The sequence below is a fragment of the Phyllostomus hastatus genome, unplaced genomic scaffold (assembly GCF_019186645.2).
Source record: "Phyllostomus hastatus isolate PE091 unplaced genomic scaffold, TTU_PhHast_1.1 phas_contig_1, whole genome shotgun sequence".
In the NCBI taxonomy this organism is placed as follows: Eukaryota; Metazoa; Chordata; class Mammalia; order Chiroptera; family Phyllostomidae; genus Phyllostomus; species Phyllostomus hastatus.
This window is the reverse complement of record NW_025333498.1, coordinates 30,179,388-30,203,121: the sequence shown is the minus strand read 5'-3', so window position 1 is coordinate 30,203,121 and position 23,734 is coordinate 30,179,388. Positions and strand designations below refer to the sequence as shown.

Sequence of the window (23,734 nt, the reverse complement as noted above, 5' to 3'; positions counted from 1 at the left end):
CTGCCCAAACATTTCCCAGAGTGGCCGTATCATTTGGTATTTCCACCAGCAATGTATGAGTGATCCAACTTCTCCAGATGCCATCCGGTATTAAATAAGTTAAATGTAGTTTCCCAGATTAACTATTAGAACATTTTTTAAAAATTGCACATACCAGTTCTTTGTCAAGATTTAGACCTCTAACATTCTGGCTCCTAGGGGCAGAATGAGGGCATGGAAAATTAGAGTCTAAGAGGACACCATCTAATTTTAACCCCCAGTGATTGCTGTTTTATTTTGGGTCCCTGCTGTCTTGTTTTAACCTGTTTCTATTGTCCATAATTTCTTTCCCTTCAGGTGGTCTTTTCAAAGGCACTGAAACCCTTACAGAGTGAGAGGCAACAGATTAGCTGTAAAAGCAAAAGGAGGCTTAGGAAGAGCTTTGAATTCACTGAAAGGTAACAGGGCCTTAGCTACAGCTCACTAGGTAGTCAAATCAATCTTTACTAAGTAGCTGCTTTTTAGAGCAAATGCTCTAGGTAAGGGATGACTTCTCTAATGAAGTCCAGCAGTTTAATTTCTCCTGATAATTACATAGTGCCCTATTTTCCCTTAGGCAGACACGACTCCTGTTACATTCTTTGAAATATTAAGTAAGACATGACAAAAGATACAGAGAGCAAAAGTTTATATTTAAACATTTATGCCCCAAATCTAAAAAGTTCAGATCTTTAATAGACTTAGACAGAATCTCTAATTATTGTGTTAAAATCCCAAGATTAATTTAAAAATGGTTTTCTAGATGCAGGAATCCTGCTTTACATACATTTCGGCTTGAAAGTCGCTGCTGTTTATTCTGCATTACTCTTCAGTGGGGAAACCTCTCTTCCTTCTAGGAAATTGATTGTCATCATCTTCAATAGTATCAGTGTTCCTCATCCTTTTCGGGATTAGGTTGTCTGATCATTAAAGGGGAAAGAGCAAACTGATTTTTTAAACAAAACCACAGTTTCCGTTTTGGCTAAGCCCTCCATTTTTATGCCCCTCACCCTCTTAAGCCATAACATTTTGTAGGTGCCATTGTCTGGCCTATATTTCTTCAGATTAATATGCAGCAGCAAAAGAGTTTTGACTAGTGCTTGATCTTACAGAAAAGATATATATGGGTTCAAGCTCATTAATGTCATCAGCACTATTTCACAGAATTGAAAGGAGGGTTAGTAATTAAAAATGTAAATAGGATTGTAGTGGCAATTGCAAAGAATGTCAGCAAGAATGTTTTAAAGAAAACATTTCCTTTAAATTAGCATATTGAGTAATTAGGAATTTTTGTATGTCGATTTGCATAAAATGAGATACACCTGAATTGTTTGTGTATTTTTTCCTCTTTAACATGAACATGGGAGAAAAATATAACTCTATATATGGCTCCTGACTGCCACTGTTTGAGGCAAGAACTGACAATTTACCCCCAGATGAGCCTCTGAGAGCTTAATTGGAGTTGTTATCTACTACTAAATCATCTTTAAGGCTCTCTGCCTTTCACATTTGGTGAACATGGCATTTTGGACTGCTCCAACGAAGCCTTTAGGTTGTTATTCCAACCAAAGTGGTCCCTGGTAACAGGAAGGGGAAAACATAGTTTCTTATCTAGTAAATAAAAGTTAGCTTCTGTATTTTCTAATTTTTAAGTTGCTTTTCATCTTACTTTGTTTAGTTCTGCTGACAAAAGATGAGGCAGAGATTCTATGCTATCCTCCTATTTCACAGACGAGGGGCCCGAGGCTCAGAAAGTCTAGAAGAATTGCCAGGGAGTGCAAACAACAGCTGCCAAAGTCAGAAGTGGAGTCTAGACTCCTGTGGCAATGCCCTTGTGGAAAACCTACCGAGAAAAGGGAAAGCACCACTTCCAGGGTGGAGATATCAAAATGAATTTGTTATACTCAAAGTTAAACGGCACATTTCTTTTTAAGCCATCTTGTCTTGACTTGGTAACGTTTGTTGTAAGGATTACTACCTGATTGCATTCCCTCACCCTTCCTGAACATGGGAAATAGAAATTTTAAATCTATATTTAAAATGCTGGTCAGGTGGCATGCCATCTCAAACCAGATTCTCCCAGGATTTTAGTTACTGCTACATTCTTATAAAGAAATGTGAACCCCTGAATCTATCTCCCTACTTCCTCCCCTCAGAGGAATCCTTATCGGTTTAAATAATTCACTGCCTAGCCCCTGTTGGATGAGTTTCTACAATATTGGCAGACCATATGCTAGACCTGCAGAGGGGGTTTTGTGTCTCATTAGATGACTCTTTTAATTTAACTGCCTGGCTAACTGTGTACAACTGAGTGTCTGCCTCAGTCCACTTCTGATCATGGTGTGGGCACGCACGTGTGACTGTGGCTCATTACACACACAGGCACTGTGTAGGGTTTGTAATGTCCCTGCTTCTCCCAAGTGATTTCTAACTAGCACCCATTTCATTATTCCCCATGTCTTTAAAACATTTTTTTCTTCCCCAAAGCGTTAAAAGGGAAAGGAGGATTGAATGGACCAACGTTTATAGGATGAATTCTATAAATGTGAAAAGACATCCCAAATTAGGTGAAAAATATTTGTGGGCTGAATTGTTTTGAGTTGTTTTCCTAGTTTGTCTTAACTCTTTTTAGTTCTGTCTCACTTTTTGTCTTTAATTGCAACACTGTTTTAAACACTTCGCTTCTCACTATGTATTCTATACTACACACACCATAGTAACCACTGGTTCTGATCCTAACTTAGGCTTGATTTAAAATAGAAGTACTTAAGAATCTGAGCAAGGGTAGAAGCATTCTAACATGCGTGAGCCACATTCTTTTCTCACATCTTCCTCAGCCTATTGCCTTGGGCAGTAAATTATAAGGTAAAATAACCAGTTTATTATTTGTTGTTTTCTTTCACTCTGCTGAGAAAAGGTACACTGTTGGCAAACTGACAGAAAATTTAAAAATGGGATCCAGTATATTGTATGTATGTTTGGTGAATGTGTTTAATATGGAATATTATGTGCTCTTTCTCTCTTATTTTTTTTAAAGATTTTACTTATTTATTTTTAGAGAGAGGGGAAAGGAAAGAGAAAGAGAGAGGGAGAGAAATATCGGTTGGTTGCCTCTCAAACGCCACCAAGCAGGGGCCTGGCTCAAAACCCCAGGTATGTGCCTTGACCAGGATTTGAACTGGTGACCTTATGCTTTGTGGTAGGACCCTCCCCCACCATCCCATGAAGCCATACCAGTCAGGGCTTTAAAAAAATTTTTTTTCCAACTGGAATCAACAGAAATGTAATGAGTGAGCTTTTGATACTGAATTGGGTGAGTGGAAGTACCCTAAGAAAAGCAAGAAGTGATTCTTTCTTTCCCCTACCCCTAAAAATACAAATAAACCATCACTTAATAATTAACTAAAAGCGTCATATTTTTTAAGGGAAAAGCAGATTTTAAAAAAGCATTAAAATTCGCTTTTTGAACCTGTGCTCAGCTAATACTTCATATACAGTGTGGGAGAAAAGTAGGTTTACAGTTGTGAGTATGCAAAATAGTTTATTCTTGTATTATTGTTTTTTAATTATTGTATTATTTTCCATATAAACAACTGTAAACCTACTTTTGCCCCGCCCTGTATTTAAATGCTTAGAAAATGTTCAAGTATTTTCTTACAGACTTGATTTTAATGTATCCCGTTTTCTCTTACCCACAAATTTTTATAACTTTGTGTTTTTTGGCCTTGTCTTCTATAAAATGTAGCATTTCCACTCACAGCTTCAGATAGCTTTGATGTTCTTAGTGTGACATACTGTATGGAATGTTAGCCGGTGAGAGCTGGAGATCAGATTATGCATAATAACATGTGTAGTTTGTATTGTATAAACATTACAGAGGAAGGGGAGATGGGGCCCGTCTGTGTACAAATTTCAGATTGCTAGCTGTATGCTTGTTTCAAATGTTAAACACTCCTAACTAGGTAGTGATGAAGTTGCTTCTTTAGGGACTGTGACTTCTGAAACTATAAAGACATTTTTTTTCAACTAAAGATGATGCTGGTAATTAACATAATTACTTTCTGTGTTTTTCTACTTACTACTTAGGGAGCTCTGAAGATGGGGTGGGGGATGAATTTCACTGTCTTCAAAGCCCAATTTAACAAAGCAATTTCATCAAAAACTTGGAGAATATAGCTTAGAAGAGCCAAAGACAGAACATGGTATTATACAAATGATAAATTGCATCCACTATACGTTTCACCCATTATAAAGTAGTCTCAGGTAGGGAATTGTACCAGTTTGTTTCTCTAGCATTGTTTCTTTTGTATCTTAATATTTCTGATTAAAATCTGTGAAGGTTTTTGTTGTTGCTGTTGTTTGTGTCATTCTTTTATCATTAAGGTTGCTGCCCGGCTTTCTCATCTGTTGTTGAAAGATTGGTAACTTTATGCATATCATTTCAAGAGAAATTAAATAAAACCTATTACCATGTTTTCCAGCAACGAGGCATTTCAGAGTGAAGAAATGAGTCCATAACCTTTCTGGTTTAATAACTTTATATTTTAAGTACTCATATTCTGTTTTGCTATAGGAAGATTTCAAGGCTGCTGCTGCTGCTCACTGCTCAAATAACAGCCCAGTAATAATCAGGCCTTTGAAACTAGGGGTGAAAAATCCGCAAATTCACTCATCTTTTATTGATGTAGAGCGATTGTATGGCATTTTGCTTTCTTTCCCTTTTCATAAGAACTTTAAATATGGATACTTCCCTCCCCAGATATCTTTATATTGGAAAGCTCTGCATGAGGTTGAAGTTTTTATGGGGGAACTTGTTTAAAACAGTTGACTTTAAAGGCAGGTTTGCCACAGCAAGGTTAGAGGTTGCTAATAAATCCATTTACAGCAACTTCTGGATTCCCTGCTCCAGACCCACCATGGGGGTGACCTGTGCACAATCCCCGCAGGCCACACAAGGCAGCTGCCGTCCTGGTTGATCCTTCGTTGACCAACGCGGGTGTAACGAGTTTTGGGTGTGGAGTGGGTTGAGCCCCCCAGCCTGTAACGGCTGCCTGGGATTCCTAGGTGAACCCGCTGAGCCCAGGCCCCCTAAATCCATGGGCCCTATCCCAGCTCTCGCGCTGCTGGGGAATAACAAAAACATCTTGGGGCCTCTGGAATTTCATTTGCTGCTACTAACTGAAACAATAATAGCATCTTTGTGTTTCTCCTCGCTCCATACCTCCTCCTCCCGCCCTTGGAAGCACGTCTTTGGCCCCCCGCGGTTGTAGCTCAGGCAGCACAGGGCCAGCCTGGACCGGTCAGAGGAAGTTGCAGACCCCCGGTCAGGGGACGCCCAGGCAACCTCCGCGCCCTTAACATGACTAACACGATTTCAGCAAAGAAAAAGACACTGCAGGAGAGATGCCCCCCTGTACCTTCCACCTTTTCTAGCTCATTCTTGCCCCCAGAAAGTGTGTGTGTGGGGGGGGGGGTGTGGGGGAGAAATAGAGAAGCGAGGCAGAGAAAATTCAAGACAGCCACACAAAGTCACCCTAAAGCATTCACCAAAACAGCTTGGTTAATTGCTCCCATATGTCCTCGGTTGTTTTCAAAAGGCCGTAAGGAGGACAGGCCATGTCACCTCACTGATTTCAAAGAGATTGGGGAAAAAAAAAAAAAAAGACTATCACCCATCTTGTCCTAGTCCCTGAGCGGCCCGAGCTCAGCTCCGAGGGATCAGTCACCTTGGGGAATGCTAGGAACTCGGCGGGGAGAAGTAGGGAGGGAGAGGGCTGCGCCCGCCCGGCCCAAAGTTCCCGCGCAGCGTCCGGGCCGGTCCCGGAGCCGCCGCAGCCCCAGGAGCGGAGGGACGCGGGAGGCGCGGCCCGGGCGGGCGCGCGAGAGGAAGGTGCCTTCGGGAACACGCGCAAGGGCGGGGATTCGGGCTGCCAATGAGGCCCCGGTGTGGGCCGAGCGAGGCAGGGGGGACGGGCCGGATCGCTGCCTTCGCTGTGGCAGCTGCGGGAGCAGCGGCAGCCTCGGAAGCCGGAGAAGAGGCACTAGAGGAGCGCCGCGCTGACCGCGCCCCGAGGCCCGGCCCTGCGGGTAGGGGAATCGCGCCGAAGAGCTGGAAACTTTCCCGGCAGGTAAAACTCTGGCTGCCCCGACACCAACGCGGGCCTCCGAGCGCCTCGGGCAAGGCCAGCTTTAGCGGGGCAGAGGGGAGTAGAGGGTCCCAGGGAGAGGAAGAAAGGGTGATGAGGAGAGTGGAAAGGCATGTGGGAAAGTTCCTGGAGCCTGCCCCCCCTTCTCTGGGCACACCCGGGAGCTTTCTGGAGATAGGCACGGACATGTTTGCACCCCGGGCCTTAGTGCTGGCGGCTCTGGAGAGTCTGCGCCTTTCCTTCGCTATCCCCTCCGCGCCGGACCGGACTGAGGTTCGGGGTACTAGGGACGCGTGACGGCACGCTCGGGTTTCGAGACTACCCCTACCCGGCCCCTTGTCCCCTTTCTCGTCTCCTCTGTAGCCCGCGGACTTGGCAAAGGCCTGGGCAGCGCCTGGTACCTGGGGCGGAGGAGGCGGCGAAGAGGCGCGCCTGGTACCGGGGGGTTCAGGGTGCCGGGGGTGGAGGGGAGTGCGGGTCTCGAAGTTGCCGGGTGAACTTAGCCGATGGGGGGTGGTGTCGTAATACCACAGTCTGGGTTAAATCTATTGCTTTTTTCCCAAGAGCACTGCGATTAGCACATCCACCTTATTTTTTTTTGGTGGCGGGGGGTTGGTGGCGGTGATGAGCTAGGTAGGATTAAATGTTGAGAAGGAGCTGAGAAAGATGAAAATTGTATCAAGATTGTATCAAGACGTTGTTTGGAGAGTGGAGAGTAGTCACTTTAGGGGTACTTATGTCAGGGCGCACCTTCTTCCCGAAAGACTTTAGGGTGCAGGCACACAATGCTGGGGGTGTGCGGGGCTCCCCGCTTTGGCGCGGCAGCTTTCCGGAACGACTGGCAAGGAAGGAAGCCCTAGGCATTGTGTGTTGTGTTTGCATACCGAAGCTTCTCTGGACCGGCGTTCTGAAAACTTACTTGACTCATTGTACAAGGCTCAGGGAGGAAATGCGGCGGTGGCCAGGTAGAAAATACGGCGCCGCAGCCAGGGAGTCGGAGAATGCGCGAATCAGACGCGGTCTTCCCTCCGGCCCACTCTTGCCCTAGATCGCCTTGCCTGGAGTGATGGGAATCATCTCAGTAGCGCTGTTCCTGGTTAGAGAGTCAATTCGGGGAGGTTAGGAGGGCACCTTCATCTTGAACTTGACCCGAGTTGTGGCGGCGCCGTCTGGACTGGTTACAAGGTAAAGGGAAGCTTAATCTTCCCGTGGGATGGGCCTCAAACTCTGGCGCAGAACGGAAGTGCCAGTTCAGAATCTTTGGGGAAAGGGCTTAGGACAGCTGATGCCTCTAACCCTGGAAATACCATACCGCCAAACTGCAGAAGTTCCTGTGTTTAGAGGGCGGTGGGATGGGAGAGAAAAGTTAGGAACCTGGTTAGTTGATACGGAGAGTGGGTATTTCTCTATAGAGGAAATGAAAGGAGTCTGCATCTCGGCTTTCACCCGATCGGTGTCTCTCTCTCTCTCTCTCTCTCTCTCTCCCTCTCTCCCCTCCCCCCCCCCGCCCTCTCGCTGCCCCCCCCCGCTGCCCCCCCCCTTTTCCTTCCTGGGCCATCTTTATTCTTGCCAGGCTGGCACTCTGCGATGGGAGTGGGGGGTGGGGATGGGAAGAAGAGAGGGAGGAAGAGAAAGTGGTTGTGAAGCTTCTCTGGCCAGCTCAGAGGTATTTCAGATCTGCTACTAGGAGGATTCCTGGATTTTAACAGCTGCTTCTTGATTGCTGGGAATGAAAGAATTTATGAGCCACTGAGACATGCTCATTATAGTAGTAGTCTGAATGTTTTACTCATCTAAGCTACTTAAGGATCTCACAAGGGACCTTCCTACAGTATGGCAGTTTCTGCAAAGTTTGTGTCAGCCAGAACACTTGGTGGGTGTCAGAAATGCATGGAAAATATATCCTAGCAGCGTTAAGATGAAAAATATGCAGGAGAAAAGGAAATACGGTATCTGACATCCTTCAGGACTTCCTCCTAGGGTTGTTCCTGTTACCTGCCAAGTGAACTCAGTCCAGGCTTCCGGACCGTTGTGATTTGACAATAAGGGATGGGAAATAGTGTCATCGATTTTAGTGGAGTCAGGAAAATCCAGAAATAAGTTATGGGCACTTCTCATGGCCCTGTCTTTCAGTTGGGTTGCCACAAACTTTTTGTAGGGCCTTGGAAACTATGGTTTTCCTGCTTTCTGGTTTAACCACGAGAATGTCCAAATTATCATAATTTATGTCCACTATGGAACTAAAACATAACTGATTCACAGTCAGCCTTTTTCAGCTTCCCATAACTGCTTGCAGAAAAAAAGAACATACTGTCTCTTTAACCACACACAATTTCTCTGGTGCCATAGTGGGTTGTTGATACTGTGTGCTCAAGACAATAGAATTGTCTCCATTAAATTGGCCATTTTTAGGCAACACTCCCTTCCTTCTAAGTTGCTGGTTAATTCTTGATCTCCCAGGTAGCATTAAAACCGGTATCCCCGGGCTGATAAACAGTAATCCATATTATAATGATGCCTGCCAACATAACTGGAGGTTAATTTTATGTGGGTATTTTCATTAGATATTCCTAACCCGATTGTTAAGGTTTTTTCTGCATTGGCTTGAAAGTAGGCTGTGAGTCTCATAGCCAGAGAACTGGCTTTATTTTTATCTTTCTGATGAAAAGTTTAGTTTAACTTTTAAGTTACAGGAGTAAAGTTTACAAAAGTAAAATAAAGCAGAGGAATTATACAGATAAATAGATGTTCCTGGACTTATAATAGAGTTACATCCTGATAAATCCTTTATAAGCTTAAAATATCACAAGTCCGGCCTTGACCAGTGAGGCTTAGTTGGTTGGGTGTTGTTCTGCAAAGCGAAGGGTTGCCAGTTCGATTCCCACCCAGTCAGGGTGTGTGCCTAGGTTGTGGGTTTGGTCCCTGGTTGGGGCAGGTCTGGGGAGGCTGCCAATGCACATTTCTCTTTCTCTTTTTCTCCCTCCCTTCTCCTTTCTCTAAAAATAAATAAATGCAATCTCTTAAATTAAAATTAAAAATCACAAGTAAAAAATGTATTTAATACTCCTAACCAGCTGAATATGAATTAGCATAAACTTAGTCTAGCCTACTTTAAATGTGCTCAGAACACTACTATTAGTCTACGGTTGGGTAAAACCATTTAACACAAAGCCTATGTTATAATGAATTGCTGAATATCTCATGTAATTTATTGTGTGAATCACTTTCACACCATCATCAAATCAAAAAAATTATAAGGCAAGCCATCATAAAGTGGGGACTGTATGTGTGTGTCTGAGGAGGGATTTTAGTTCTAGGATTTTTTTTTTTGAACTATCTAAATGAGTATTTCAGTGGTGGAAAAACTAGGCCCTCCCTCACCCACCACCAGTTTACAGAAGTGTTTCCTGTGCAAGACTCTTCAGCTTTTCTGGGACTTGGTTTTCTCATCATTATCATCCCTCAAATGCAGTGACCTTTCAACCCTAAAGTTCTGTGACTCTCCAAGACTATGAGAAACGCAGGCATTCTGGAGTCAGTGCTGTTAAGATTAAAACAATACTTTGGGGTTTATAAAGGGCTTTACTTCCATATTTTATCCCTGAACCCTCAGTTAAGTAAACTGAGGCAGGCAAGATGAATCAGTTTGCTAAATATTATCTATACCTACTTGAGTTGAACTTGAACCTAGGTCTTCCGATTCTTCCTATTCCTCCCCCATACCTCTCTTTACTCATGGTATCACTTGTGAATTGTCTAAAACTTGACAGACTAATGTTAATATGTGGTAGTTTCTCATGTATGGGTTATTCTGGTTTCAGAACCCCAGGGTTAATGTCTATGCTTTGATGTCAGAGATTAAAAACAGTTCACTAATAATGGTAATAAAATTTTCTCCCTTAAGAGAGTTCAGAAATTTACATACCTCAAACTAGCCATTTGTTTATTTTCAACTTCTTCTTTATTAAGTAGGCTTCAGGGTATAGTGTGATTTATAATTCGGACTTGTACGTCAGACAGCATTCTTAAGAAAATTGCTTCTCAAATCTGTACGTCTTTCTCAAAATAAGGAATGAACATGACATTTGCTCTTCATCTTGGTATCTCTCAGCTTACTTTGATAAAGCCTGGATGAATGTCCCTTTTTTGGTGTCATCCTTCTTGGGCCCTTTTTACTGATGTCTGGGTAAATCTGATTTTGTCATGCTTTCTCTTCTAAATGAACACTTCTCTTAGGTCCTATCGATTTAATGGTGAAGAAGTAGTAGGTTGCCGGTGGCCAGTTTTCACTATGGCTCTGAATGTGTGTACTGTGTCCTGCTTGCCTCCTTAAGAGCTCTGAGTGCAACTGGACACCCATCTAGAAGCTGGTATGGATTTTCTTTAAAAGGTTCTAAAATAAAATCATGTGTGGAACTATAGGCTCTTCTGTATCTGAGCCACTTCTCCATCTTCAGCTTTATAAACTTATTCTAAGAAGAATGTCTTTACAAAATATTAAGCAATGGTGTTTCATCCGCCAAAAGAGGATGTATCAATCACTACCAACTCACTGACTCACGGCTGCCATTTATCTCGATGTGTGCATGGAAAGAGTATTATGAAGCAGTGTTTGCTAATGGAGTGGGGGCACTTGGTATTTCCTATACCGGAAGGGGACAGGAGCAGCAAAGCTGAAGAATGGCTTCTGGCTGTTATTATCGGGAGCATGGATTTTGAACAGGGGGAGGACTTTGGATAAAAAAGGTTATCAGGAAACATTATCTTGTAGAGAGTGAAAGAGGTTCTGGTTTGGTTTGTCTGTGACACTGCCGATGGTTGCCCTTCTAGGGCAGATGCTGTCTGTAGGGGCTTCTGCAGGTGTGTGATCCAGGAGAATATTCTGGACAGAAGAGTCCCATCAGCAAGAATGTCAGGGACAAGAAAAGTCTTGCAGAGGGATGGCATCGTTCCTGGATTTTAGCGAAGATTTTGCCACTACCCTGGGGGTGTTTTAGTGAAAGTCTTCTAGCCAGAGTTGTATACAGATGTGAACACAGGATGTTTACCTGTATAGCCCAGAGCCACAGTGACTCACCACCTTCCTTGCCCCACCCAAGCATACCCAGGGTGACTTGCCTATCATGAACAGTGGATTATTACCTCTGTGAGTTGGGTTGGGGGATGGGGTAGTCTCTAAGCAACACTTGGCTATGACTTTTTCATGCATATATAGTCATACAAAAACAAGATCCTGATTTCGTGTGCTTCTGAGGAAAATTCAGGCGCTGGATGGTGTGGCTTAGTGGATTGAGCGCTGGCCTGCAAACCAAAGTGTTGCCAGTTCAATTCCCAGTCAGGGCACATGCCTGGGTCACAGGCCAGGTCCCCAGTGGGGGGTCACTAGAGGTAACCACACATTGATGTTTCTCTCCCTCTCTTCAAACAAGCAAACAAAAACAAGGAAAAAGGTTCAATATGCAAGGGTGCATATAGTGATTTACATAGTTTAGAGCACAGTAGATATTTGTATAATGTGCATTTTCCTCTGTCATATCCCTACGTTCTTCTCTGGCACTGTTTTAATGGCTGTTTAGTAAATCTATAACATCTCTTACCATAATTTATTTAACCAGTCTTTTTTGACATTTATGTTGGAAAGAGATATCTCTCAGGCCATCAGAGCCCTTTGGCTCAGATGTGGTTTACGCATCATTACATCACAAGGCCTAGCACAGTGCCCAGCACATAGAGGTACCTGGTTGCTGGTAGCTTCATAACCTCACATCGTCAAGAAACTGACTGTTTCTTAAGCGCACTTAGTTTTAATTTGGGAAAACCCTGGAGAGAATGTGATTGGCCTAATGCCAGCCAAAGGAGAGTTGTAGTTGGAAGTCCCCATTCAACTCAAACGATGGGACTGTGGGGAGACAAAGTGTCCCTCAGAGAAGTCAGTTATTGTCAATGGAAGGGAGAGGGAGCTGGTTAAACAAAAATAACAAACTGTCTAATGCATGATATGTTTCCAAAAGTGGTATTGCTGAGCACTCCAACATACCAGCGTGCTAAAGAGTGTGGATGTTTTTAGTGCTCCTGTGATGTGCACCCGATAGTCCTGAGAGTAGTGAACTCTCTGATGTTCTCTGGGGGTTTGAATTGCTGCACATACAGGAGCTTGTATATTGGATTACTACAAAAGACTCGGGAATTTGTCATTATTCCCATGTATATAACCCATTATATTCCTTTCTCTCTGCCATGTTTTATTCTAAATTACTTGGATTAGGAACATCAATTATTAATGTTTATTGAGTGCTTGCTGACTCCGAACTAGGTGTTTGAATTTAAGAACTGACATCTGTGGGAATTAAAACAGTATGTTTTTTCTTCCTCCATTGTCCCATATGTGTAGAGAGCTATGGCAAGGGTGGTTTGTTGCCTATTCCCTGTCTCGGTTCCCCTTCTTTCTTGTGGATTAAACCAACAACCGTTTGTTTGACTGAGATCAGAAATTGGAGCAGGGCTCAGCTGGATGGTTCTTCTACTTGTGCTAGGCTCACTCATGCTCTGGTGGTTATGTGATTTATTGTAGGGGCTATTGCTGTGATAATTTACCACACTACTTGACAGCATAATTCTGCTTTCGACTACTTTCCCATTGGCCATGTACTTCAGGATAGGATGAGTGTGTCTTTCGCCCCTAGGGAGTATGTGTTGATTAAGCCAAGTCAACTTCAGTAATACCATCCTTGTTGCCAGTGACGGGTTAATGGGTGGGGATATGACACCTATTAGGGCCTACCATGTTGGCAAAATTGAACAAGTGGACATTCTGAGGCTTACAGAGTACAAAGATGGAAGGTGCCAGTGATGTTTTTAGCTGCTGAATGACCCAATCCTAGACCCACTGTGACTCAGAACTTCTTTTGTGAGAAAAGATTTTTGTTTGAGACAGCAGTCTCCAAAGTGGAGTGTGCTCGATGATTTGGTATGGAAGAAAATGCTAAAACATTGCCTGGAAACAATTAAGGTTTATTAATATTTAAAAGGTGGTTGACAGACATTGGCTGGTAGATGTGAAAGTTGCCTGTCAGATTATTTGAGGTCTCCTGAGAAAAGAGTGGGCATTGTACCACCTGGAGAAATTGACAGTGGTACCTTCATTCTTATCCTTGGCCTTTGGTGAACTCCATCCATATAAGTGGATTTATGGATTCTATTACCTAGTATTAAAACTGACTTCACAAAATGGACAGTGGCTTAAAAAGGTTCTTGCGAATAAAGTGTAATGATAATAGTGTAAGTATACAGGAACAAGAATTTGTTTTATTAGGAGATTAGAAAATGTCTTAAGTTGGCACAAAATTAGATATGGATTTGTATTAGTAAATAAAAATAAACCTAAGACTACTGTTTGAATCACTATCATCCTTTAAAATGTTTTTAGTGGATGATTTATGTACATACTACATGAGTATATACATGTAATTTATAACTCGAGTGTTTTAATTATGTATAAATCACAGGGGAGGGCAAAAGTAGGTATACAGTTATAATACAAATAAATAATAAACTGTTTCATATACTCACAACTGTAGACCTACTTTTGCTAACCCTCATGTATACAACTTAAAACATATTGGGGGTGCATGTTTAATTTTTTACTGTTAGGGCTGCATGACTAAAAAAGTTTTGAGGCCACAGTGCACGTCTCTTATAATCACTTACTGTTGTTGCTTGCAGCCGAAAGTAGCACAGCTGATGCAAGGACAAGAGCAAGCTGTGTTTTCTTAGTTTTCATTGTTCTCTGTGGTCCGGGTTGTAACCTTCTTTTCCAGACCTGGCTGTCCTCTCTGTGTCTCTGCAGGTGCCCCTAGCTCCTGCCCGTTCTCTAATTGTCACCTACTATGTGTCGGTTTTGCCTTTGAGGAGGCTGTTCTCCAAACCCCCATGACTGCAGTTTTCATTGTCCTTCAGGGCCTCACTCAAATAAATGTTGCTTTCTCATTAACATTTTTTTGATTTCCCCCTTCTGCATTTAAATGGTTCCTTCTATTTAATCCCCTTAGCACATTGCTTGTACATTCTGTATATCTTTCTCATTTTACCTATTGTTATTAAGTTGTCCCCCTGCACCACGCCCCCCCTCCCTACCTTTGCTTTGCCTGTGCGTTGTAGGCTTCTTGATGGTAGGGGCCTGTCTTGCCTTAGTCATATTGTTTTCATTGCTGGTTTTCTCTTCTCAGAGAAATGGAGGCAGGCAGAGAACTACAGTGTTAAACACAGCCCAGGCCAGTTACTGTGTGGAGGTTCTCTCGCCCCCAGCCCTCGACAACCTTAGCTTGAGAGCTCCATGTGCATGTAGGGGATTTGAGGGCAGGCAGAGCACATGCCAAGATGGGAGGATCCAGGATCCAAACCGCGTCATGTTTACCCCAAGGCTGTTTTGTCTTCCCTCACATGTGTTGCCTGTGGTTATACATTGTCCTTCTTTCACGTGGGAACAGTGGCATGGATGAAAATGAGAAACATCCTGGGATGTTGGTACAAAAACATCCCTGGACAATCCTAGGGAGATGCAGTGGTTTCAAAGCAGTCTTCTGTCCTTGAGGAGTGATGGGAAACTCCTGGAGGATGAGATGCATGAAGATCTAGTGCCCATGAACAGTTAGCTATCTGCAAGTATGCCACCAAGCAAAAGCTGGGGAGATAGACCCCATGGTGGGGGCTGGTTGGAGCGTCCCTGTCGGGAGACAGGAGCAGCCTGTTGGACGCTGCACCGCTCAGCTGAATCAGATTATTTATGCCGATATTCTCTCCATGGTAAGGATAATTGAGGGTTGACAAGTTGTCGGCTTTCAAGTTGAGCCATGTTAAATATATGTTATCATGATGGAAAACAGACATCTCTCCAGGGTTTTGAGGGTCAAATGACAGAATGTATATGAAAGGGTTTTGAACGTTGTAAATTGCCTCCCAGATGCAAGGGAGACATCAAATTTAATGGTTTCCTTGTAGCAGTGACTTCTAGCTCAGATTTCTTTGCTAGCTAGCCATTTTTGTTTTCTTTTAAGAGTATTTCCAAAGTTTTAAAGTACTGAGGCTCTTAAAGGGAATAGGATGCAGTTTTCCAAAACAAAAAACAAAAAAATACCCACACAAAAACCGAACCAGATATTAGTTGAGTTCTTGCTGTAAAACTTTTAGCCATGGAGTAAGTAGATTTTGTGGTAAAGTGAATCTGTCTTGGGATCTAGTTGTTCAGCTACCCAAAGGATGTGTTTATAAGAATGGGACCACTTCTGGTACATAAAGATAGAAATCTGGGGACTTTGAGGTAAATTACTGGAAACCCTTAAGTACCACTGAAAGAGAGTTTAAGAGTTTTGATTTTAGGTTTTGTTTTGTGTTTTGTTACCATGTAGCCCATAACTTATTTCGAGGGTTGGGGAAACCTTTAAAAAATCTCAAGGTAGTTTTGAAAGTGAAAACTAGGTGTGGTGACAACTTGGATGAACTTGAAATCTACTCCATTAGAGGTTTCCAAGGAAATGGATTTGAATAAGTAAAATTGAACTGCACTTGAGGGAAGTTTTACAGTGGTAGTTTCATATTAAAGAAAGAGTCTGATAAAATTAAGACATGTTAACTGACAGAGTAAACATCTACTTATTTATAAATACAAAAGACAGAAAAAGTGAGTGACACCTAAGTTGCAAATAGATGCAACTGTAATTTTTTTTTATTATTATTTGGTATTCTAGAAGCATGCATGAGATCTAGAGAGCCTTACCTCAGAGTTTCCTCTGGAACCCACTTTGGGAATTCGTGCAGTAAAGGAAACTGATTCTCAAGAAATTAGTAGATGTTACATAGGAAAAAAAAGTTTTATGTTCAAATAAGTGTGTCTGGGCTAACCAAAGTATAACAGGTATTTTTTATTTTAACTGCAGGAATTTTGAGCACGCTTATTTCTAATGTTCATTCTAAATGTCCTTGAAGGGGAACAGAATATTTAGTATTTTCCAAATGTATTGAACTGTAGAAACTTTTTTACAAAGCATCTTTTGGCCAGAGAACAGTGTTGGGTTGTTTACTTTGCTGACATATTTTAAAGGAAATCTCAGACATCATATCATTTCACTTGGCAAACTTTCATATTCATTTGTAACTAAGGGCTTAAGAAAAGAAATCACTACATGTTATTACTTTCAGTAAAATTCAGTCATTTTTTAATGTCATCTCATTGTCCTCCAGGTGTCATTTGTCACCATTTTTGTTTTTTGGAACCAGGATTCAGTCCAGAGTCACATATCGCACTGTGTGTTGTTGTTTTTGTCCCTTTAGCCTCTGTGGATGTAGAAGAAGACTCTCTCACCATCTCTTCCCTCTCGACTGCTAGAAGAGACTGGCAGGCTGTCCCATGTTCTGCAATTATTTCCTTGTGGTGTCGTCTGCCCTGTCCCTTTGCATCTTGCATTTCCTATGAACTAGAGATGAAATCTTAAGGCATATTTAGATTAAAGTTAAATACTTTTTGACAAGAATAGGTCCTAGACTGTGCTTTTTAATCCTGTGACTTGGGAATAGTCATTAATTTAGCAATGTGTAAGTAGTCTTTTTTAAAATATATAAAGAAGTAAGGGCTTAGAGTATGTTGGAAGTTAATTTCATTAGTATATCAAAGAAGTGCAAGTTTAATTTATTCCAGTTGTGGTTGGAACATGGTGATATTTGGAATAGTTGGCCTTGTTAAATGGATATAAGTTTTCAGTATATTTTAAGACTACAAACCATGTGCCTTTTGGGTAAAATGCCTTGGGTGCTAAACATTTTTGGTGGTTAAATTAGATTCAGAATGACAAGGTATCTGAATTGTGATGGTAAAACATTATTCCATAAAGACGTATTTCTAAGCATATTAATTTAGGAATGTGCATTAATTCTTCTATTTGATACATTTTAACAGACTTTTAAAAAAAAACAAATGCTTATGCTAATTTGAAATACAGCCATAAATCTAAGTACATCCTCAGGGTGATAATATTTCTTTAAAATTAAAAAAAATTCAATTATAGCTGACATACCTATTATATTGTATTAGTTCCAGGTGTACAACATAGTAATCAAACATTTATGTAACTTACAAAAGTGACTCAGGGTGATAATTTCATATGTACATTGTCTCCCAAACTCAGACATGTAAATAAAAGTTCTTATCATAGCTGACCATGCTAACTTAATTTGCTGCTTAAGCTTTTTCCCCTTGATACCCTTCCAAGTGTTTGTTGTATATCTGGGAAAAATTAAACTTAAAGGAATTCTGTGAGTCTTAATGAAGAATAGCAGAGTATATAAAGTAGCTTTGTGTGATGAATGGTAGCTGTCACAGGCAGTTCCCAGCACATTCTTATATTTAATCCCTTAGCAGACAAGAATACTGTTTTATACATTAAAATCTGTCTGTTTTAAATAATAAGGTGCCTGGGACAGAACAGGTACTTTGTAACTACAGCAGTGCACTAAACACACACACACACACACAGACACACACACTCACACACTCTTTTTTTCTCTTCCTCTTAAAAATACAAGTAAGTAGGGTATGGTGAAAAAGCATGATCCTTGAAGCCAGATGAACTGTGGTTTTGTGTGTAGCCTGGGCAGTTTAATTGCCCTTTGTTTCTTTGTCTGTAAAATGGGGTAGTACTTTTTTTCTCATACGGTTCATGCTAAGACTAATGGTGAAAACCTATATAAAACGCTAAGTTAGCGCCAGGCGTGGCTCACAGGTGCCAAAACCAGGTCCTCTTATTTCCTTTCCTCCTCTTAACCATGTTTTAAAATTCAGCTTCCTGGATCAGTAGTCGAATGGAAGTTTTTGTTTGTTCTCAGTGTTTTAGAAACTGCTAATTTTAAGGTACTTGTTACAGAAGTCCAGATAAGACCTTGATTCCAAGATAATCTATATAGTTAGTTGGTTTCTTATATTAAAACAACTGGATGTTTATATGAAATGTTTTGAACAAATAAATGGGACAGTTTTAGATAGTAATTTATAGAGAAAAAGGAACCAAAGGAAAAAAAAGGGTGTTTTATTATTGGCATGAGAGTATTGCTAACAAACGGACTGGTTTTAATTAAAATGAATATTTTCAAAGTCCATTTATTTAATAAGACTGTGAGAACATGAGACGCTCCACTGACTGCAGCAGAGTTCTGTTGAGTGTGGTTTAGATTAGAACATTAAGCTTTGTTTTATTTAGATGGAGTAAGTCTGTAGAGCCACTCTCAAGTCGTATGTGTGTGTTTATGCCCCAGCCAGGAGAGCAGGCCTGCCCGCAGAGGAGGGGCCGTGCTTCCCTGCAGGGGCTCGCTTCCTCACTGTGGGCAGGGAGGGGAGAGTTCTCCTTACTGTCTGTGTGCCTTGCTAAAGACTCACGGAAAGGGAGAATTAGTGTATCCTAAGTTTTGAACAGGAGGAAAGGAACAGTTTGGAGGCTGCTTAAGTAGACCTTTATGGGCCTTGCCTTCTTGGCATTTGTGGGTAAACCAAGAAGTGTTTCCCTCTGTCAGCTGTCTCCAAGTGTGGGGGCCTTTGGCTCTGCTACTGGCTGGTGCAGTACTAGGAAGGTCTCAGAGAGACCCAGGCTCACGTTGCTCCTCGCCCACACAGTACCTGTTCTCTGACAGTGAACATGATGCCTGGCCTAAGGACACGCAAGTCCCACTGCTTGTGAGCTTTTAACACCTTTTCTGTACTATTAAGCAGCTGTTTTATTTATCCTTTCCTTTTGGAAATGTTTTGTTTAAGCCATAGAGATTCCTGCAACTGCCCAGCTCTCCATACCGCGAGTCAAGCCAGGAGGAATCAAAGAGTGTGATTTCTCTCTCCCATCGTGGAAAAAGGGAGGAGACACCATTTCTAGAGGGGTAGTGATCGCTTTCTGAGCCGATGGAATTTTCAAAGACATTTCACCTTCACAGGGTGACATTTTTTTTGCTTCCCTCATTAAGAGCAGCCTTCACTAGCTCAACAAATATAATATCCTTATGAGTTGTAGAAGTAAAAAGTTACCATGAAGGTGTTAACTGTTTGACAAATTAGAAACTGTTTTCATTTGTCAAAGGGTGGTGGAAGTCTTGAATTCATTTTTCCAACAAATGTTTCCTGAGGGCTGTCACTGTGCCCTTCCGAGTGTGAGGCCTGGCTCTGTGTCTCAGTCTGAGGAAGCAAGCACATGCATAGTACACATGTTAGAGAGACACACATGCAGCAGGAGACTAGAGGGAGGGGAGGGAGAGGAGGGGGAGAGGTGCAGGAGGAGGAAGAAGAGGGCGCCAGGGAGGAGGTGAAGGATGTGTAACACTGTGCCAGGTGGGGAGAGGGTGAGGGGCTTTCTATGAAGGAAGCACCATGAGCAGAGGCTCGAAGCATGAAAATACAAGTCATGTTTGGGGTGTTGTTACTAGAACAGATGGTGCTTGGCATTTGGGTGCAGTGGCAGGGAAGAGAGAAGCAGATTGCAAAAAGCCCTGCATGCCAGGCTAAGAAGTATGGACTTGATCCTGTAAAGTAAGTGATAGCTATCAGAGGTTTTAAAGCAGAGAGATGATGTAATCAGAGCTGTGTGTTGGAGAAACGCTCTGGCAGCGGTGGTGCGGAGGAGAGACTGGCTTGGGGACAGATGGGCAGCAGGGCTCTGCATTATGAGGCTTTTGAAGTAGGTCAGGTGAGAGATGATGTTGGAGCTGGAGTTAGTGGGAGGAAGAGAGTTAATGTTAGCTAATACCTTTTAATGTGCATTTAGGGGGCATTAAGTCATGTAATCTAAGCAAAAAACTTTTCATGGAGTGCTGTTCTCGTCATCCTCATTCTGCAGAGAAGGAAACGGGCTCAAGGTCACCTGGCTCAGCCAAGATCTGAACTCAGGTTGGCAGTCCTGTGCTTTTAGGACACTGTGCTTTTACCACAGGGTGAGAACACAAAGAAGGCTGAATATGGGGGGTGGTTTTGGGCGTGGGGTGAAAGCTTCTTCCAGACTAGGAAAGGAAGACAGTAGGTCCTTGAATAACATCATTTCATTCAAGGTCATTTCGTCACAACTGCGGTGCAGTGAGATGCTGTAGAAATTTAACTCTTGTTTATATCAATTAGTCTGTGATCAAAATGACTTCCATATGTGTCATTGCACTTAAAGTTGTAGAACCCAGGGGTGATGTTTGGTGAGGACTCGCTGTGCTTGGTAGCTGACTAAAGAAAGAGGGCAAGGCTGTTTCCAGGGGGAGCAGCAAGGTGTGGACAGTGAATGACATAAGCACCTGAGGACTCTGTCAGGAGGGGAGAGGCAGGGTTTGGGGCCCCTCTGGGATACCCAGGTGGAAATGCCCAGTAGGTAGTTGGAAATTTGGTTCTTGGAGCAGCATCCCAGCATCCCCATAGAAAACTTTTAAGTCCCCAGGGTAGGTTTGGGATGGAACTTCTGTAGGAGGGGATGGGGAAGTAGCCCCCACTCCTGTAGCCCCTAGTTTTAAAGGGTACTGCCTCTAGGAATTACCTGGGGCACTTATTCTGACCCCACATTTCCAGGCCCTGCCTGTAGGCATTGCTTCGGTGGATTGGGAATGGAGTTTATCGGTCTGCATTTCTATCAAGGTCCTGGGTGGAGTGAGGCAGGTGGTGGCAGGGTCATACTTTTGAGAGTGTTTGGCTGCGAATGGCCAAGGCTGTTTTATTATTTTCCCTTCGATCAGGGAGCTTTTGACAGCTCCTTAAACAATATGATGTTGATCTCTGGTAAAAAGCAACACCTAGGGAAATGGCTTGTTTTTAGGAACTTAGGTACATTAATATTTAATTCTGCCAAGGATGCTTTTTAGTTACTTGGATTAATACTCAAAAGTAGCAAGCCTTAAAAATTAGGTTTGGCTTTGCTTTTTAAGTGGACCTTTGGCAAGAGATTTCTAGTGAAATGAGATGCTGAGTGTTTTTCTTACTCATGAAGAAGAAGGTTGAGGGAGGGAACCTGAGATGTGGGGGAGTGAGGAGTAATGCCCTGGGGCTCTCGGTTTATCCAGGAGCAGCCTTGGCTGCTGCAGGTCGAGGTCGCTGAGTGCAGCTCTGATGTGCAGCACAGGAACTCTACTCAGCAAAGCTGTGTTATATATCTGTTAGTTGTTAAGGAAGCAGATCTTAAATGTTATCGCGCCACACACACATACACACACGGCAATAATATGATGGGCTGGTGGTGTTACCTAGTCTAATTGTGGTAATCATTTTGTGACGTGTATCAAATCATCACATATACCTTAAACCTGCCTATATGTCAATATTATCTCAATAAAGTGGAAAGTGAGTCACTGAAAAGTACTTAACTCTTTGAAATCTAGATTTTAAGCCCCATCACCCAACCAGTTGTTAGACTTGCTTTTGGTCATTACCTCAGTCTAAGGCCTTTTTCCCCTTCCTCTCTGCCAATTGTGTCTTTTTGAAAAAATTGAGATGTAATTGACAAATAACATTCTATTAGTTTTAGGTGTACAACATAATGATTTGATATTTGTATAGATTGCCAAATGGTCACCACAGTAAGTCTGGTTAACACCCACACGTAGTTATAAATGCTTTGTCCTTGCGATAAGAAATTTTAAGGTTTTCTCTCTTGGCAGCCCTCAGGTGTACAATACAGCCTTGTTAACATAGTCACTGTGCTGTATGGTATATCAGGGCTTATTTTTTTTTTATAAATGGGAGTTTGTATGTTTTGACCCCCTCCACCTGTTTTGCCTACTGCCAACCCCACAAGTTGCGCCTTTTTTGGGTGAGTGGAAGCTTGAAGCCAGACAGACTGGGCTCAGGTTCCACCTCTGTCCGTTTGTCTCCGTGGGTAACCCTGTCTCCTCCCTGAGCTTGTGTTCTGTGACTTTGGAAGGTGGATACTTTTGAAGGTGGTTTTGGGAGTTGAGTGACATAAAGTCAAAACACATAGATATGAACCCAGTCCTACTCCCTTATCTTGGGAGGGAGAGGTCTGGAAGGGTGCTGCACGCAGCCACTGGTGCCTGCCTCCTCCAGCTGGCGGTGCAGAGGGGCCCAGGGCGGCACAGTGTGCTTCTTTACAGCCGTGGCTTACCTCACTCTTGCTTCCCGCAGGAATCAGGAGGCATTCTTTCCGATTTGGTTGTGGTGGATAATAGGAAAGAAAGGCTTTTTGTTTTGTTTTGCTTTTTTGTTTTCAGCCTATTTTTTTTGTTGTTGGTACGTGGTTACCCTTGGGATAATTTTTGCTCCTCTGTCTCCTCTAGTGAACAAGGCTTGGGTTCATTGACTGCTTGCTGCTGATTAGTTCATTTTTTCTCATCTGTGGGAGGGAGGAGCAGCTTCCTCTTGTTTTCTCACCTTTGCGAAATGCCATTTCTGCTTCCTCCGTCACAGAGCTTCCCAGCTCCTGCCCTGCTGGAGGGGACAGGAGGAGGTCGGCATGCTCTCTGGTTAGTTTGTTCAGTCAGTGAAGAAAAGCCAATTGAGCCCTCAACTTGGTGCCAGACTCTGCGGGTTCCTTTTCTTAAATGATCTAATTCCATTCTCTTAAAGGCTTTAAGAGAAAGCAGGCATTCTTGCTACACCCAGTTTTCAGATGAGGGCCCTGTCCAGCCCCCAGTCTCACAGCCAGTTAATAGGACCTTGGCACTTGCCCCACAGTGCTGCCCCCTTGTCCCACCCCTGGCCCACTGACAGGCAATCCTGGGTAGCTGTGTCTGTGCATCGCTCCTATTTGAAATCTTTTAAAGGTGCTGGTACAAAGGCCAGCGTTAGTGAGTGGCGTGGGGACTACGTGCTGTGAAGTCAGATGTAACTGAAGGTACAGGGAGAGCAAGCTGATCGAATTAAGCAGGCATATTGCAGCTGCTTAAGACTGCATGTTCTTTTTGTTTTTAATGGCTCCTGAAAGACTCTGCCTGGGAATGCTAAGTGCACATTTGTGGGTGCTAAGGACAAGATTTGCTTGTTCATAACCTCCTCTTTTTCTGCCATTTTACTTCAACATTCTAGATTGCTTGTGACTGAACATTTTGGAGGACTACAGTGCCCTTAGATTATCCAAAATTATTACGAAGGTGTGCTGTCCTTCAGGACTGTGTATGTGACCTCTTCACATAACTTTCAACATCAAAACGTGTAAGCAAACAGCATAATGGAAAGATCAGTGATTTTGTAGTAAAATAGACTTGGGTTCAGATTTCAGGCCTCCCTATGCCCTTGGACAAGTTTCTTAACTCCAGGGTCCTGGTGTCTTCATCTGTAAAATGGGAGTTGTCGTACTCAGTGAGAAATAATGTTTGTACAGTGCATCCAGAGTAGGGGGGGCTTGGCACCTAATTAGGTGTTCAGAAGTAGCCTTACAGCTTGATTCAGTGGGTGTTAAATACACTTAGTGCACCAGGCTTCGTATGAAACCCTGGCCATCACGAAGATTAGTAAGGTGTGGCTTCTGTCCTGGAGGAACTTGAAATCTGGTGGTCAAGGCTGACACACAAATTCATGCAGAGGTTAAGTGCCAAGACCTAGGCTGTGACCGGAGGGGATA

General features: G+C 42.7%; 1 protein-coding gene across 6 annotated transcripts in view; it reads left to right on the top strand.

Moving 5' to 3' along the window:
- The first annotated feature begins 5,955 nt into the window (after window positions 1–5,955).
- Window positions 5,956–23,734, top strand: part of TANC1 (tetratricopeptide repeat, ankyrin repeat and coiled-coil containing 1) — a 224,223-nt gene continuing 206,444 nt past the window's right edge. For 5 of the 6 annotated variants that reach the window (XM_045837935.1, XM_045837722.1, XM_045837884.1 and 2 more), the window contains exon 1: window positions 5,956–6,146. The gene's annotated coding sequence lies outside the window, so the exon portion shown is untranslated. Of the gene's footprint in view, window positions 6,147–7,328; window positions 7,350–23,734 lie in introns of those variants that run through there. The other variant, XM_045837808.1, reaches the window with a different exon arrangement.